At 42.0% G+C, this 13,953-nt stretch overlaps 1 protein-coding gene across 8 annotated transcripts in view; it reads left to right on the plus strand.

Moving 5' to 3' along the window:
* Positions 1–2,808: 2,808 nt before the first annotated feature.
* The window catches only part of Ston2 (stonin 2), a 133,511-nt gene continuing 122,366 nt past the window's right edge, over positions 2,809–13,953 (plus strand). For 6 of the 8 annotated variants that reach the window (XM_074067397.1, XM_074067396.1, XM_074067394.1 and 3 more), the window contains exon 1: positions 2,809–2,967. The gene's annotated coding sequence lies outside the window, so the exon portion shown is untranslated. Of the gene's footprint in view, positions 2,968–6,942; positions 7,037–13,953 lie in introns of all 8 variants that reach the window. The other 2 variants (XM_074067395.1, XM_074067399.1) reach the window with 1 other exon arrangement.

A 13,953-nucleotide genomic window follows, 5' to 3' on the forward strand; every position in this document is an offset into this window, starting at 1 on the left:
TTACCTATCCTCACCCCTCCCTTGTGTGCTCTCGCTTTTATCATGTGCTCATAGTCCAATCCCCTTGTTGTGTTTGCCCTCGATCTAATGTCCACATATGAGGGAGAACATACGATTTTTGGTCTTTTGAGCCAGGCTAACCTCACTCAGAATGATGTTCTCCAATTCCATCCATTTACCAGCGAATGATAACATTTCGTTCTTCTTCATGGCTGCGTAAAATTCCATTGTGTATAGATACCACATTTTCTTAATCCATTCGTCAGTGCTGGGGCATCTTGGCTGTTTCCATAACTTGGCTATTGTGAATAGTGCCGCAATAAACATGGATGTGCAGGTGCCTCTGGAGTAACAGGCTTTTGGGTATATCCCCAAGAGTGGTATTGCTGGATCAAATGGTAGATCGATGTCCAGCTTTTTAAGTAGCCTCCAAATTTTTTTCCAGAGTGGTTGTACTAGTCTACATTCCCACCAACAGTGTAAGAGGGTTCCTTTTTCCCCGCATCCTCGCCAACACCTGTTGTTGGTGGTGTTGCTGATGATGGCTATTCTAACAGGGGTGAGGTGGAATCTTAGTGTGGTTTTAATTTGCATTTCCTTTATTGCTAGAGATGGTGAGCATTTTTTCATGTGTTTTCTGGCCATTTGAATTTCTTCTTTTGAGAAAGTTCTGTTTAGTTCACATGCCCATTTCTTTATTGGTTCATTAGTTTTGGGAGAATTTAGTTTTTTAAGTTCCCTGTATATTCTGGTTATCAGTCCTTTGTCTGATGTATAATTGGCAAATATTTTCTCCCACTCTGTGGGTGTTCTCTTCAGTTTAGAGACCATTTCTTTTGATGAACAGAAGCTTTTTAGTTTTATGAGGTCCCATTTATCTATGCTATCTCTTAGTTGCTGTGCTGCTGGGGTTTCATTGAGAAAGTTCTTACCTATACCTACTAACTCCAGAGTATTTCCTACTCTTTCTTGTATCAACTTAAGAGTTTGGGGTCTGATATTAAGATCCTTGATCCATTTTGAGTTAATCTTGGTATAGGGTGATATACATGGATCTAGTTTCAGTTTTTTGCAGACTGCTAACCAGTTTTCCCAGCAGTTTTTGTTGAAGAGGCTGCTATTTCTCCATCGTATATTTTTAGCTCCTTTGTCAAAGATAAGTTGCTTATAGTTGTGTGGCTTCATATCTGGATCCTCTGTTCTGTTCCACTGGTCTTCATGTCTGTTTTTGTGCCAGTACCATGCTGTTTTTATTATTATTGCTTTGTAATATAGTTTGAAGTCAGGTATTGTGATACCTCCTGCATTGTTCTTTTGACTGAGTATTGCCTTGGCTATTCGTGGCCTCTTGTGTTTCCATATAAATTTAACAGTAGATTTTTCAATCTCTTTGATGAATGTCATTGGAATTTTGATGGGAATTGCATTAAACATGTAGATTACTTTTGGGAGTATAGACATTTTTACTATGTTGATTCTACCAATCCATGAGCATGGGAGATCTCTCCACTTTCTATAGTCTTCCTCAATCTCTTTCTTCAGAAGTGTATAGTTTTCCTTGTAGAGGTCTTTCACATCTTTTGTTAGGTTTACACCTAGGTATTTGATTTTTTTTGAGGCTATTGTAAATGGAATTGTTTTCATACATTCTTTTTCCGTTTGCTCATTGTTAGTGTATAGAAATGCTAATGATTTTTCTATGTTGATTTTATATCCTGCTACCTTGCTATAGCTATTGATGATGTCTAGAAGCTTCTGAGTAGAGTTTTTTGGGTCTTTAAGGTATAGGATCATGTCGTCTGCAAATAGGGATATTTTGACAGTTTCTTTACCTATTTGTATTCCTTTTATTCCTTCTTCTTGCCTAATTGCTCTGGCTAGGAATTCCAGAAGATGGGAGTAACTATCTCTGTTCTACTTTGTTCCTCTCCCAACTCTGTGAAATATTGCTGGTGTGGTGTGTCTTTCAGATGAAAATTTCTCTGTATTTAGAACTTGTGTCACTTGTCCACGTCACTCACAGCACCAATGGACGTCTTTATATAGCCTTTTCTTATATTTCTGAGTTACTACATATAAATTACTTGGAAAAGTGCCTACCAGGAAATATGCATCATGAAAATTTTAGGGTGATTATTATTAATCTTATAAATGAAGATCTCGCCATCTTGCTCTTTTTCTCCCCACAGCACCCATCACTGCGTTCTTAAAATAATTTGTTGATGTGAATAGGACCTTGGACAAGTCGCTTCTCTTTCGCTAGTCCTGGTAGGAACACGTAGAGATTGTGTGTGGAATTCAATCCGAGACCACAAACACTATTTGGCACCTACTGTTTACAAGTTTCTCTTCTGTGTCCTGCACACTATGCAGAGTGAAAAGTAAGTATCAAAAGTAAACATGAAATCAAACCGTCATATAGGAATGAGGACAGAGGAGCAAATAGCATCTCGGAAGGTCCCCTGTCGCCAGCCCCCAGGGGGTGTAGCTGAGACTCCAAGGTGACCACCACTCCTCACCACTCATGTTTTATTGGAAACGACACTTTCCTGCCCTTCGGGTGCAGGCACGACGGATCCCGTTCCACGTAAAGGGACAGGATTCCAGTTTCACGGTCGGGATCTGGGCCTCCGGGTGCGGTGGGGAAGCGAGGCTGCGGCGCTCACGGCTGGAAGACTAGACCAGGCGGCGCCCCGCCTATTCCTCCGCCCTGCTCCTCGGCTACCCAATCAGGGTGCGGCTTGGGCGCGCGCTTCAGCCAATCAGGAGCGGCGGGAGCGGCGCTGGTTGCCCGCGGGCACTCAGCGAGCCGGCCGTCAGGAGCGGACAGACTCCAGAGGCGCTGCTGCGGCCAGGAGGGAGCGCGGCGGCCAGGGCAGCTCGTGGGCCGGATCCCCGGGCCACACTACCCGGCTGTGCTGCGGAGACTTCCGACCGATGCTCGGGACCGTGCGGACCGCGCCGCAGGTACTTGTGCCCATGCCCCGCGGCAGGGGGCGACGCTCACCGAGAGAGGGGCCCCGCAGGTGGAGCGGCGGGGGGCGGGTCGGCCGCGAGGTCCTAGCGCCGCGGCGCTGCTACACGCCTCCCAAGAGTGTCCCCGCCCGAGTCGTGGGGAGGCGCGACGTTTCCACAAGCCGCGGGCGTCCTGGAGAGGGAGGGGGATGACACCTGCGCCCCCCGTGTCCATACACGGGGGTGCCCTTCCCTGAGATCGAGGGCGTCCACGCCGTCTTCATTAGCTTGAGTGGGGAAGCGACAACAGGTGTCCCTGGGGACAGTGCTTCTTCTCCACCCCCACGCTGAAAATCCCGGTGTTGGCGTTCCGCCCCACCTTCGGGATGTCCTGAGTGAGAAAGGACCCCAGCCTGGCCTCTCAGGCTCGCTGCCCGCTGGACAGCGCCCAGAGGCCTCCTGGACCCTGGGCTTTGGATGGAGTTTCCTGCGCGCGTTGCCAAGCAATTTGCTGAATGCAGCCTCTCGCTGGGATGAAGAGTTGTAGATGAGCGGGGGGAGTCGGTCTCTCTCTCTCTCTCTCTCTTTCTCTCTCTCTCTCTCTCTCTCTCTCTCTCTCTCTCTCTCTCTCGTGTGTGTGTGTGTGTGTTTCTGGTGCAGCCCCCACTGAAAAGAGCTGCCTGAGGGCTGCGAGTGAATGATTAACTATGGTCTTGTGCAGCTTCTGGTTCCTACCTGCTTGCTCACTTTCCTTCTCGCTTTCCTCTTTCTCTCCCTCCTTCATTTTCATGCTCTCTAGGTCTCACTCTACTAATCTAAAAGTGGTAATAATTTACACGTGGTATTTTGAGGATTCTATGAACCAGTGTCTGAAAAACATTCAACATAGCGCCAAGTACTCAATAAATGTTGGCTCTTATTATCTATTATATGAAGTGGATGATCGCTTAAAGAGTAAATCAGACGTGTCCAAACTGGCCCAACAACCAGTTGGACCTCTGAACGGCTTTCTACACTTGAAGGGGAAAAAATGCTATTAATGTTACTGATGGTATCATTTAAAGGATACCTTTGAGGGAGGATAAAAAAAAAAAAAACCTGCTCCATTTGAAGGATGAGAGAGATAAATGGATTCCAACTAGGAATCAAAGCATTGTAACCCTTGCAAAATTAGTATGAATGTTATACGTGAAAAGAATATCATGGTACCTTATTCACTGCTCGTTTTTCATTAGTATGGCTGACTGGGAATGGTGGTAGAATGTTTTTAGGTTTTTATACTTTCTACTTTTCCTTTAAACAAGCAAGCAAAGTTAAAAAGAGAGACAAAGAAAAAACTCAACTACACAACAAAATGCCAGCAGCTCATAGAAACCTAAAATTGTGTTTGCTACTTTCAGGCAGTCGATCCAAGTCTGACCTGGGTGTCCAGATCAGTCCTTTGCCACTGTGTCATTTTCCTTTCCTTGTTTAATCTGAAGAATCGAAGATCCTATTTACTTTTTTTTAAAACCTAAAATATTAACATGTAGCAGACTTGCTTGGGGTCCTGAACCCTCTGTTACTTGCCTTGAACCCTGCAATAAACCCAGAAGGACCTTCTCTAAGGTTCTCTAGGGCAATGTCCATGGGAATCTGCTTGTCATATCACACCACTTTACCCCTGCAGTGGGAAAAGGGCAAATTGTCTCAGATCTCCTAGCATTGCTAGGTGCCTTAGAATAAATACACCCACTTAGAGAAAGTGACCATCTTCTCAGGGTGTCAGAAGCATATTTCCAGTGGCAAATCTTGCAAGCATGAAATTACTGTGCTGTGGCAGTCCTTTCAGTTGTTGATGAAACTTTTCCCCTCCTGTGGAGTGGGGGGATCTGAAAGCTTGCTGCTAGGGAGGGACAGAGGCAAGTGACACAGGGTAGACTGCTGAGTCCAGAGCCAGATTCTCACCTGGTGAGAGCATGGGATACTTGGGCAAGCTGCTTCTCTTCTCTGAGCCAAAATTTCTTGCACTGTAAAAATGAAGACTCATACTCGCTATTACTATTACTTTATATAATAGCAAGAAAACATGACTTTAAAACTAGTGTCAATAAATAGAAAGCCCCTGGCACAGACCAGGGACATAGCATCTAGAAGAGGTCCTACAGGTGAGAGTGACTGGTTTAATTTGGGAAGGTTAAAGGCTTGATTGAGGAATAATGCTTGAGCTGAGTGTAGAAGGATGAGCAGGTCTCTCATGCATCTAGGGGTGAGGTGCGATTGGACAGAAGGGTAAGAAAGAGGGGAGAAGGCATTCCAAGTCTTCTGTCATCTTAGGCTAAATAACAACCCCCAAAACTCAGTGGTTTATAACAACACAGGTGTCTTTCCCATTGATACTGCATGTCCAGGTAGTTCCGTTGTAGTTTGGCACTTCATCTAGGGTCCCACTCTTAAAAACAAAACAACACAAAATACAGTCTCTCTCTAGGACAGTGCTGATCACATTTATGGAAAGACAGAACACGATAGAACAAAATTGTGATACTTAGAGTCTGCTGAGAAGTGCCTGCTGTCTCTTCACCTTTCGCGCTGTTGGTCAAGGTCAATCACATGGTCAACCCTGGTGTCAGAGATGTGGGGAAATGTAAGCTTCCTGCACATAGAGAGTAGGTGGGAAGGTACAGAAGGAAACCCGGTCAGGGAAATGGCCAAGGGCAGATAATGAAGGACCTTGAGTTGTGTGCCAAGTGCTTGGGACTTTATCCTATGTGCAGGGCGCAGTCACTGAAGGATTTTAAGGGGGGTTTTGACAGAGTCAGATTTTCAGGCTGAGCATACATCTCTAATAGCAATGTGGAGAGAAGACTGAAGGAGGTAAGATTAAAGGCAAGAGATGGTGATAGCCTGAGCCGATACAGGGGCCTTAAGTTTCTGATTGTCTTTCATGTGACTCGAAATTCCACTACTAGAAAATTAATCATTTGATGATTGAGTGTTGTTTTTCAGAAATCCTCTCCTAAAATGTGTTTTCTTGCGTTGAAATTATTATCTTATACTATTATCTAAAGCACACATTCTCAAACTTTAGTTTGCATCAAAATTGCCTTGAGGACTTGAGAAAGTGGATTACTGTTCCCAGCCCCACCTCGGAGTTTCTGAATCAGTGGGTCTGGGTGGAGCCTGAGAATTGGCATTTCTCAGGTGTTGCAGATACTGCTGGTCCAGAGACCACACTTTGAAAACCACCAAACTTACCTACCCTTAGTGTGACCTGTTTTTCATAATGCTGCTTGTATTCGTATAGGGTCTATATTCCACATAAGAGAGAAAACATGCAGCCTTTGGCTTTCTGAACCTTGCTAACTTCACTTAAGGTCATGTTCTCCAATTTCATCCACTTACCTGCAAATGACAAAATTTCACTCTTCTTTATGGCTGAATAAAACTCTATTAGGAATGGGGAGAGGGGAATAACGAAGAATGATGGAGGGGGTGAATTCAACTCTGATACGTTGTAAGAACTTTTATAAATGTCATAATGTACTCCCAGTACAACAATAATAATAATAAAAAAAGAATTCCATTCCATATATGCTTTGTCATATATTAAAAAAAAAAAAAAGAAAGAAAGAAAACCACTAAACTAAAGATGGTGGAGGGAACGATCTGAAGGAAGGACTGACCCCATGGAAACAGGAAATAGGCTGGAAGTTTCTAGGCAGCAGTTTTGCTGAAGGCTGGCAGGGGGGTCTATAAGAATGACTGAGTCTGCAGGTTTATATTAAATTGCAGATACAATTCTTACAGTGAGGAAATGAAAGGAAAAAAAAGCTCAGATTCAGAGAAACAAGAAGCATACAGTATATCTTTGTGCCCTCTCTTTGTAATTCTGTCCAGTCTCCCTATCCTGTCATTGAGCACACACCCTTTAGTCTGGCTCCAGACTTCTCACTCAGTCCTATCCACATATTCTAATCCTATCTCTCATCCTTCTTGTCATTCCAGTCTTAATTTCTTCTGGAGCTGAGCTTGCCCACTGGGTGTACACTTGGCTGAATTATAATATAGTCAGACCAAGAAATTTCTTGTCTCACTTGAGGTAAGCTTCATGAATACACATCTGTACCATGTGGTCATACAAATTGCAGTCCATCCCCCCTAGATAAATACCCCCCTGAGAACCCAAGATCAACCAACCCAAGATCACTTGGCTTGTTCTAATAGGTGGAGCAAGTCACAACAATTCCCTTAACTCTGACTCATCACTCTTGCAATGACAGAGCTTCAAAAAATGGGAGTTAAGGAGAAAACATGTTGAGTTGTACATGACACAGATAAAATACAAAAAAAGATTTGTTTTCTTTTGGACTGTATTTTTCTTAGTCATGGACATGGCAAAAGTATGAACTGTACCTAGAATCCACCCACGCTGGGTGGTGTGTGCACCCAGCATGAAATACTTCCAGGATTAACGTTTTGAGTGTCAGTTCACAGGTAAGATTATTTGCTTCAAGGTGAGATGAGTATAAAACAATCCAATGAGGTGTAGATAGAAAATTCTAGAAACTATAAATATTAATTTTATATAAAATAAGAAATCTGGTGGGCCCCAGCTAAATACTGAAATGAGTGACATTTGAAAGGCCTTATTATAGTTGAGATTTGGCAGATAAATCACCTTTTGCAAGTGTGTTTTTTGAAATAGGAGAATTTCTCAGGACTCTGGGTATTTAGATGAGAAAGCTTAGAACCATAACCTTTGTCCAGGAGGTTAGAATTCTGAAAAGTCAGCTATTTCCTCTCCTCTTGCAGGCTGGCCACAGTACTACTCTCCCTTGGTCAACACTACAAGGGACTAAAGCAGTTCCCTCAATCACAGATTTCCAGGAAACTTGGCCTAAAGTTTCAAAAGATGCATCAAACCCTAGACTCAAAAAAGAGGAAGAGCCACAAGAGAAACTAAGTAGGATTTAAAATGCTAAGCTTGTACACTAGAAAATGTTACAATCCCCATTGGGTAGAATTACCTAGTGATTTGATACTTAAGAAATGTCAGGCCAGGCACCAGTGGCTCACGCCTGTAGTCCTAACTACTCAGAGATCAGGAAGATTGCGGTTTGAAGCAAGCCTGGGCAAATAGTTTGTGAGACCTTATCTCGAAAAAACCCATCACAAAAAAAGAGCTGGTAGAATGGCTCAAGGTGTAGGTCTTGAGTTCAATCCCCAGCACCACATACACAAAAAAAGAAGAAATGTCAGTATCAAATCACTAAATATCCTCTCTTTATGGACGTATCTATATATATCCAATATATACAAATATATATAAATGTACACTTCAGGCTATTTCAGGAGACAGGTTTGCAGTATTATTCTTATCTTTCTTAAATGCAACAACTAAGATTTAAAAACAGCTGGCCAAAATTCTATAGCTAGATAATAGAACAGCAGGATTGAAAACTAACAGTGCTTTAAAGTTTTCATTCATTGTGTACACCACCTGGCCCCATGCTAACGTGGACTTGTCACCAGTGATGTCCTCACTGACCAGCAAATAGTGGTCAGTGCTTCTGTGATCTTTAGTCCCAGTGAGAGATAAGAAGCTGCTTTGCCCAGTAAAACCTTTGGGAGGTGGCTCCTGGGAATGGTATTGACTATCTTCTGGGTTCAAGACTCTGAGGAAGAAGTTACAAGGAATTTCAAGAAGTTTAGTGTTCAGTCTTCTGACATAGCCTGTATTCTGAGTGAGAAAGTATGTTATATTTATACAAAATCAATATTAGTTAAGCAATAATGAGACTACCAGGAGGCAAATAATCAAAGAGTACACCTCACACTTAATTCAGAGTCATTCTGAGGTTGTATCTGGCTGGGAAGGTACATGAAAGAGCATTTGCTTGGGGCTGGATCTAGAAGTAGAATTTCATGAGGTGGAAGCACAGGTTTTGTAGGGAAAGGACCTACATGAACTGTGGCTCTAGTCAGTGAACTGTTTCAGGTTCACTGACTAGATGTTGTATCTGGAGTGGAAAAGTTAAGTAGGAAAGGAGAAGGGAAGTCTGAGCTAGAAGACTTCTTAAAGTCTTCCTGTCTTAGTTGCTATTTAACCATCTACTCTGAATATTCTTGCATATGACAGCTTATATAACCTCTTCACAAAGGCAGATTATTCATGAGTAGATGAGTAACACTGGACTCTGATTTGACCTTCTTAACTTATTCATTTTAATAATAGGATAGCACTGTGGAGCTAAGGATGACAAACCTCTTTATAAATAAAACCTAACCCTACCATAAACTGTCATCTGGCAGGTGATCAGTCTCTCTCTGCTTCTAAAATGACCTCAAAGGTCAAGTGACTTGTTTAAAGTCACACAGGAATCCCCTGGCAATTCCATGTAACTGATGCCACCACTCCTGACATTTGGTGGTATCTAGTTTAAGTTGCTTCACAGATGTCCATAAGAATGCTGATATTAGGAACTAAGAGTCTGTCATCTACTTCAGCTCTCTTCAGCTAGCATTATACTCCATGGAGATGTAACCTCAAAAGCTCCTCATTAATTTTAAATTGAGACCGAGATAATTACACCCTTCTCTTCCAGGATTAGCCCTGGCTTTCATTAAAAAGGAGGTACCATTTTAGTGCAATGGGTCTGTGCAAACACATCATCTGAATGAAATGGCTTTCAGTATTTTTCATACCAAGTACCAACTGGCATAGCAGGTCTGTCACTTGCTTTCAGTCTACCTGAACTTTGAAGTGAAACACCAGACCTTACCAGCTTGATAGAATCTCTCTATTGGTTGCCTTTTGAAGGTAGCTAATTGCATTTAAAAAAAAAAAAAAAAAAGAAAAGTAAGGTGTTGTAAATGGAAACAGATTTTATTTCACCACTTGCTTTAGAAACTGAGTATATTTGTCGGTCTTTCTTAACTTAAGCTTTTAGGTGAGAAAAATTATAATGCCATGATTAAGTGGATATGGTCAGAGTAATCTATAAACAGTGGATTAGGTTATACATCGTTTGAATGCTAACTATTGTGTGAACAAAGAGCTGTCAAAACTACAGCTTATTTGTGTTTCTCTACCCTTACCAAACATAAAATTTTCTCTGGGTTACTCCTTGTCTCTACGCTTTCCTTCACATCAGACTTTGAACAGTTGAAGTGTGTGAAAACACTTGTATTATTGAAATGATCAAAATCATTATCAGTAACTGGCATTTATCGGGTTTTTCTAGGTGCCAGGTCCTCTGTACCACATTACCTCACCTTATTTGCACCCCAATGGTGTTAGGTCAGGGAAGTAGGATCTCATTTTGCAGATGAGACAGAGTCTGGGTTAAATAATTTGTCAAGAGTTTGGAGTGGAGCTGGGCTTTGACTCCACCTCTTTAACCTCTGAGCTCTGGAAGCTAAGCTCTTAGTTTTTATGGTGTCTGGAAACAAAAGGAAAAGTACTCTAAAGAGTCAACAGGGGCTATCTGCCCACTCTTTCCACACCTTAGAGATCCCACTGTGAAGGAACCTACCCTTATGTTTGCAGTCGGTTCACACTATTAGCAGGGTAATTGAAGCACACTTCTTTCTCTTCTCTTCCCTATCTCCTCTTCCTTAGTGTTTTTATTATAAAGCAACCTATAAGGAAGGGCTGGTTGAGAAGTGGTATCTATTTCAGTAAACACAGCATATCTCTTCAGTCACTCACTCATCAACCTAAATGGCATAGGTGGGTGGTGCTGGCTACAGCAGCCCTGGACCTGCCGACTCCTTCAACTGTGCCATCCATCACACTCAGGGCCCCAGAGCTCACATGCTGTACTGTTGGTTGGGTTTAAGTTCCTGGTCCTTGAGAGGGCTTTGGTGATATAGTTCCAAAGATTCAGTTGTTTGCTGTCACATGTCATTCATTGGTCTGGGTAACTTAGCTGGTCATAGCACAGTGTTTATGGGACCAGAGACTCTGAACCCTTGTCATTTCTATGAAGAGGGTAGAAAATGTGCACCCCATCAGGCTGGGCACTTTGTAGAGGTGGGTCTTGGACATAAGAAAGCCAGATAACATGCTAGTTGATTTGTGCATATATGTCTCTACCTTATGGAAAGAAAATTTACGAGGGAAGACAGTATGTCCAGTGGGTGGAACAAGGTGAAATAGTAAAGGGTTTGGAGGCAGACTGTCCAAGTTTGAATCGTGAGGCCTCTGATAAGTTATTTACCTCCTTTTGCCTCAGTTTCTTTATCTTTGGGAAGGGGATAATAATAGAACCTACTTCCTAGACTTGTTATGAAGATTGCATGAGTTATTTAATTCAGTGAGTTATAAAGCACTTTGAAATCAATGTCCTGGAGAAAGGAAAGGTTGCATAAGTTTTTACCAAATAGCACATAAAAGTAAAGTGGTGGGTGACATCACTGTGTGTAGGTTGCAGTGCCCATTATAGAGGAAGCTCATGATTCCTTCAGTAAAGGTACTCATGATGAGTTACATACAAGTCAGATATATTAGTGTACTGATTGAACTAGCCACTTTAAAGAATTATATGTGACATATGTTTGTAGACTGTGTTTTTTTGTAAAACGATTGTGAAAGAAACAGTATAAGAGAAAAAGAGAAGGCAAGTATAAATGACTGGATATTTTTGGCCAGGGATTCTGGGAAGACAGAGGTGCATCATCTTGGCTGTAGTAGACTTGGGGAGAGAGAATAGTTGGTCAGTTTTGGATGTGTGAAGTTTGAAAAGGTTGTTAGGCACTGACAGGAAGATGATCATCAAGCAGGAGCAGGTGAGAATTAAAGGCAGAACTATCTTTATGGGGGTCCCAGGCTTATAGGTGAGACCTAATGCTGTGAAGGAATGAAAGTAGTCAAGGAGGGGTCTGAGGTCTGAACCAGGGGACATTCCAGCTCCAATGGAAAAGTCAAGCTGGCTCTAGCTCTAGTTTGTTCTTTCCTTCACTTTGCCAGTGTAAAATGTAGTGTGAACTCTTGGATGGCATTTTCTCTGGGTAGTTTGGATCATTTGACCTGTGTAATGCTCAGGTAAAATACATGGGCTTTAAACTAATAGACTAGGACCAGCTACCATTTGGTCTCTTACTAGCATTGTTACCCTCAGGCAAGTTCCTAGGCCTCCAAGACTCAATTTCCTTCTCTGTGAGGTGGAAACTGATAGTAAAGAAGCCTGTCTCCTAGATTTGAGGGCTCTGTAAGTACTTGTTCATCCTGTGAGGCTGTTCCTCCCAGTAGCACTGTAAAATTCTCACTACTCATGCTGACATATTTGAAGTGGGAAACCGTGACAACTCACACATTTTTAAAGTCCTTTAATTTCCCCTGAACTAAATTTTAATTTAATTCACACTAGTACTATTTTGCTTCTTTAAAAAATAAGAGGGAGGTCAGGGAAATACTGCAGTAAATTCCACACACATGTCGGTTATTTATGTAGTTGTAACACTACATCCAAAAATCAAGTCTGACCTGTGTATGTGGCAGTTGCTATATGAATCTCAGATGTACAAGCATTCAGAAATCTGAAAGCCGAAACAGGAAAAAAAAAAAGCCTATTTCTGGCTATGTCAGTGTTTCTATATTGTACATGCCAACCTCAAGCTTGCACTTCTACCATTGTGAGCCAAGTAGGAAGGTACTCACTCTCTCCAAAATTCCAACTGATTTTACCTGCTGTTGTAAATTCAAGTTTTATGGCTAGTGGTAACCACTTTATTTTGTTCAGCAAATAATATTCTGAGTGTATTTTTTAAATAAGTGCCACTGTCTTGACTAAGTAAGAATCCAGAGATATGGAGAATGGCGTTCTGAAGTCTTGTTGCTGCTTTAATTAGTCTGTCTGCTGTGTTTGCATTTAGGGTTTGTATGCTTTGAATTTGTGGCTTTTCTGTTTTGCAAGAGTTACGGTCAGTGAAACATCTACCCAAAGAACTACTGCTATTAGTGGTGGCAGGACCAAATATATGTAGTGGCATGGTTTGTTTCTAAATCTCTGCTAGAGGTTTGGAGAAACCTTTTCCAGATGGACGTGGGCGATGTGACAATGGAAAGAAGAAAACACTGATGCATCGAAGTGAAAAATCAATAGCAAAGAACTTCCAGGGATTACATTTTTCTTTCTGTTCTTCCAGGATGTGGAAGTAAAGAGAATAGGCATAAATGGTGGGAAATTTCCATCAACTTGGAAAGTACAATAGAATAAATAATATTTCCTCACTAAGGTACAAGCCTAGGGAGTTGCAAGGTCAAAAGATCCTGTCCTATTTGTCTGTGGTGACAGCCTCTCTTGATCCCACAAGGAAGGCCTTACCCTAAACATTAGCCGTGTCCTTGGGAAGTACATGCAAATGTAATTTTTAAAAATCACATCATTTTAGAAGCATATCAATGGTTATGCTTTTCTGTATTTTCCAGATTTTCTTCAGTGGGAGTGTTTTCGTTTTATAATAAAAACATACAGAAATTTTTAAAGAATGTAAAAGAAGGAAATAAACTAGAAGTGTGGGAGTGAGTGAATCCTCAGCATTTAAAGTTCTCCTATAAGTTGGGACACTTCCTAATGTGTCTGCTCTCTAAATTTATAATTTTTTAAAGACTGGATGTTAACAGCACATTTCACAAATCAAAACCCCAAACTCCACTCTACAAAAGCACAGGCAGCCATCAGTTACACACATTTATTGGATTCTCATGCCAGGCCAAGCCCACCCAGTGTGGTTGTGTGCTCCTGACAGGTGAAGACTCTCATGTGCTCCTGCCTTCAGTTAGCATACTTGAATTTGGGATATGTTTTGCTCCTCAGCAGCCTGATTCTCAAAGATAATGTCATACACAACCCTAGGGCCCCTGTGTAGCTGCAGCCTGCGAGGACTATTGCTTTGCCTGAGTTTTAGTGTCTGGTTGGGTTGTTTGGGTTTTATGCCTGTATGTCTGGGTTGTTGGGGGAGGTTGAGGGAGTGGATTCTCAGTAAAGGGAAGGAGATAGCTTCCACAGTGCT

The sequence above is a fragment of the Castor canadensis genome, chromosome 3 (genome assembly GCF_047511655.1).
Source record: "Castor canadensis chromosome 3, mCasCan1.hap1v2, whole genome shotgun sequence".
NCBI classification, from domain to species: domain Eukaryota; kingdom Metazoa; phylum Chordata; class Mammalia; order Rodentia; family Castoridae; genus Castor; species Castor canadensis.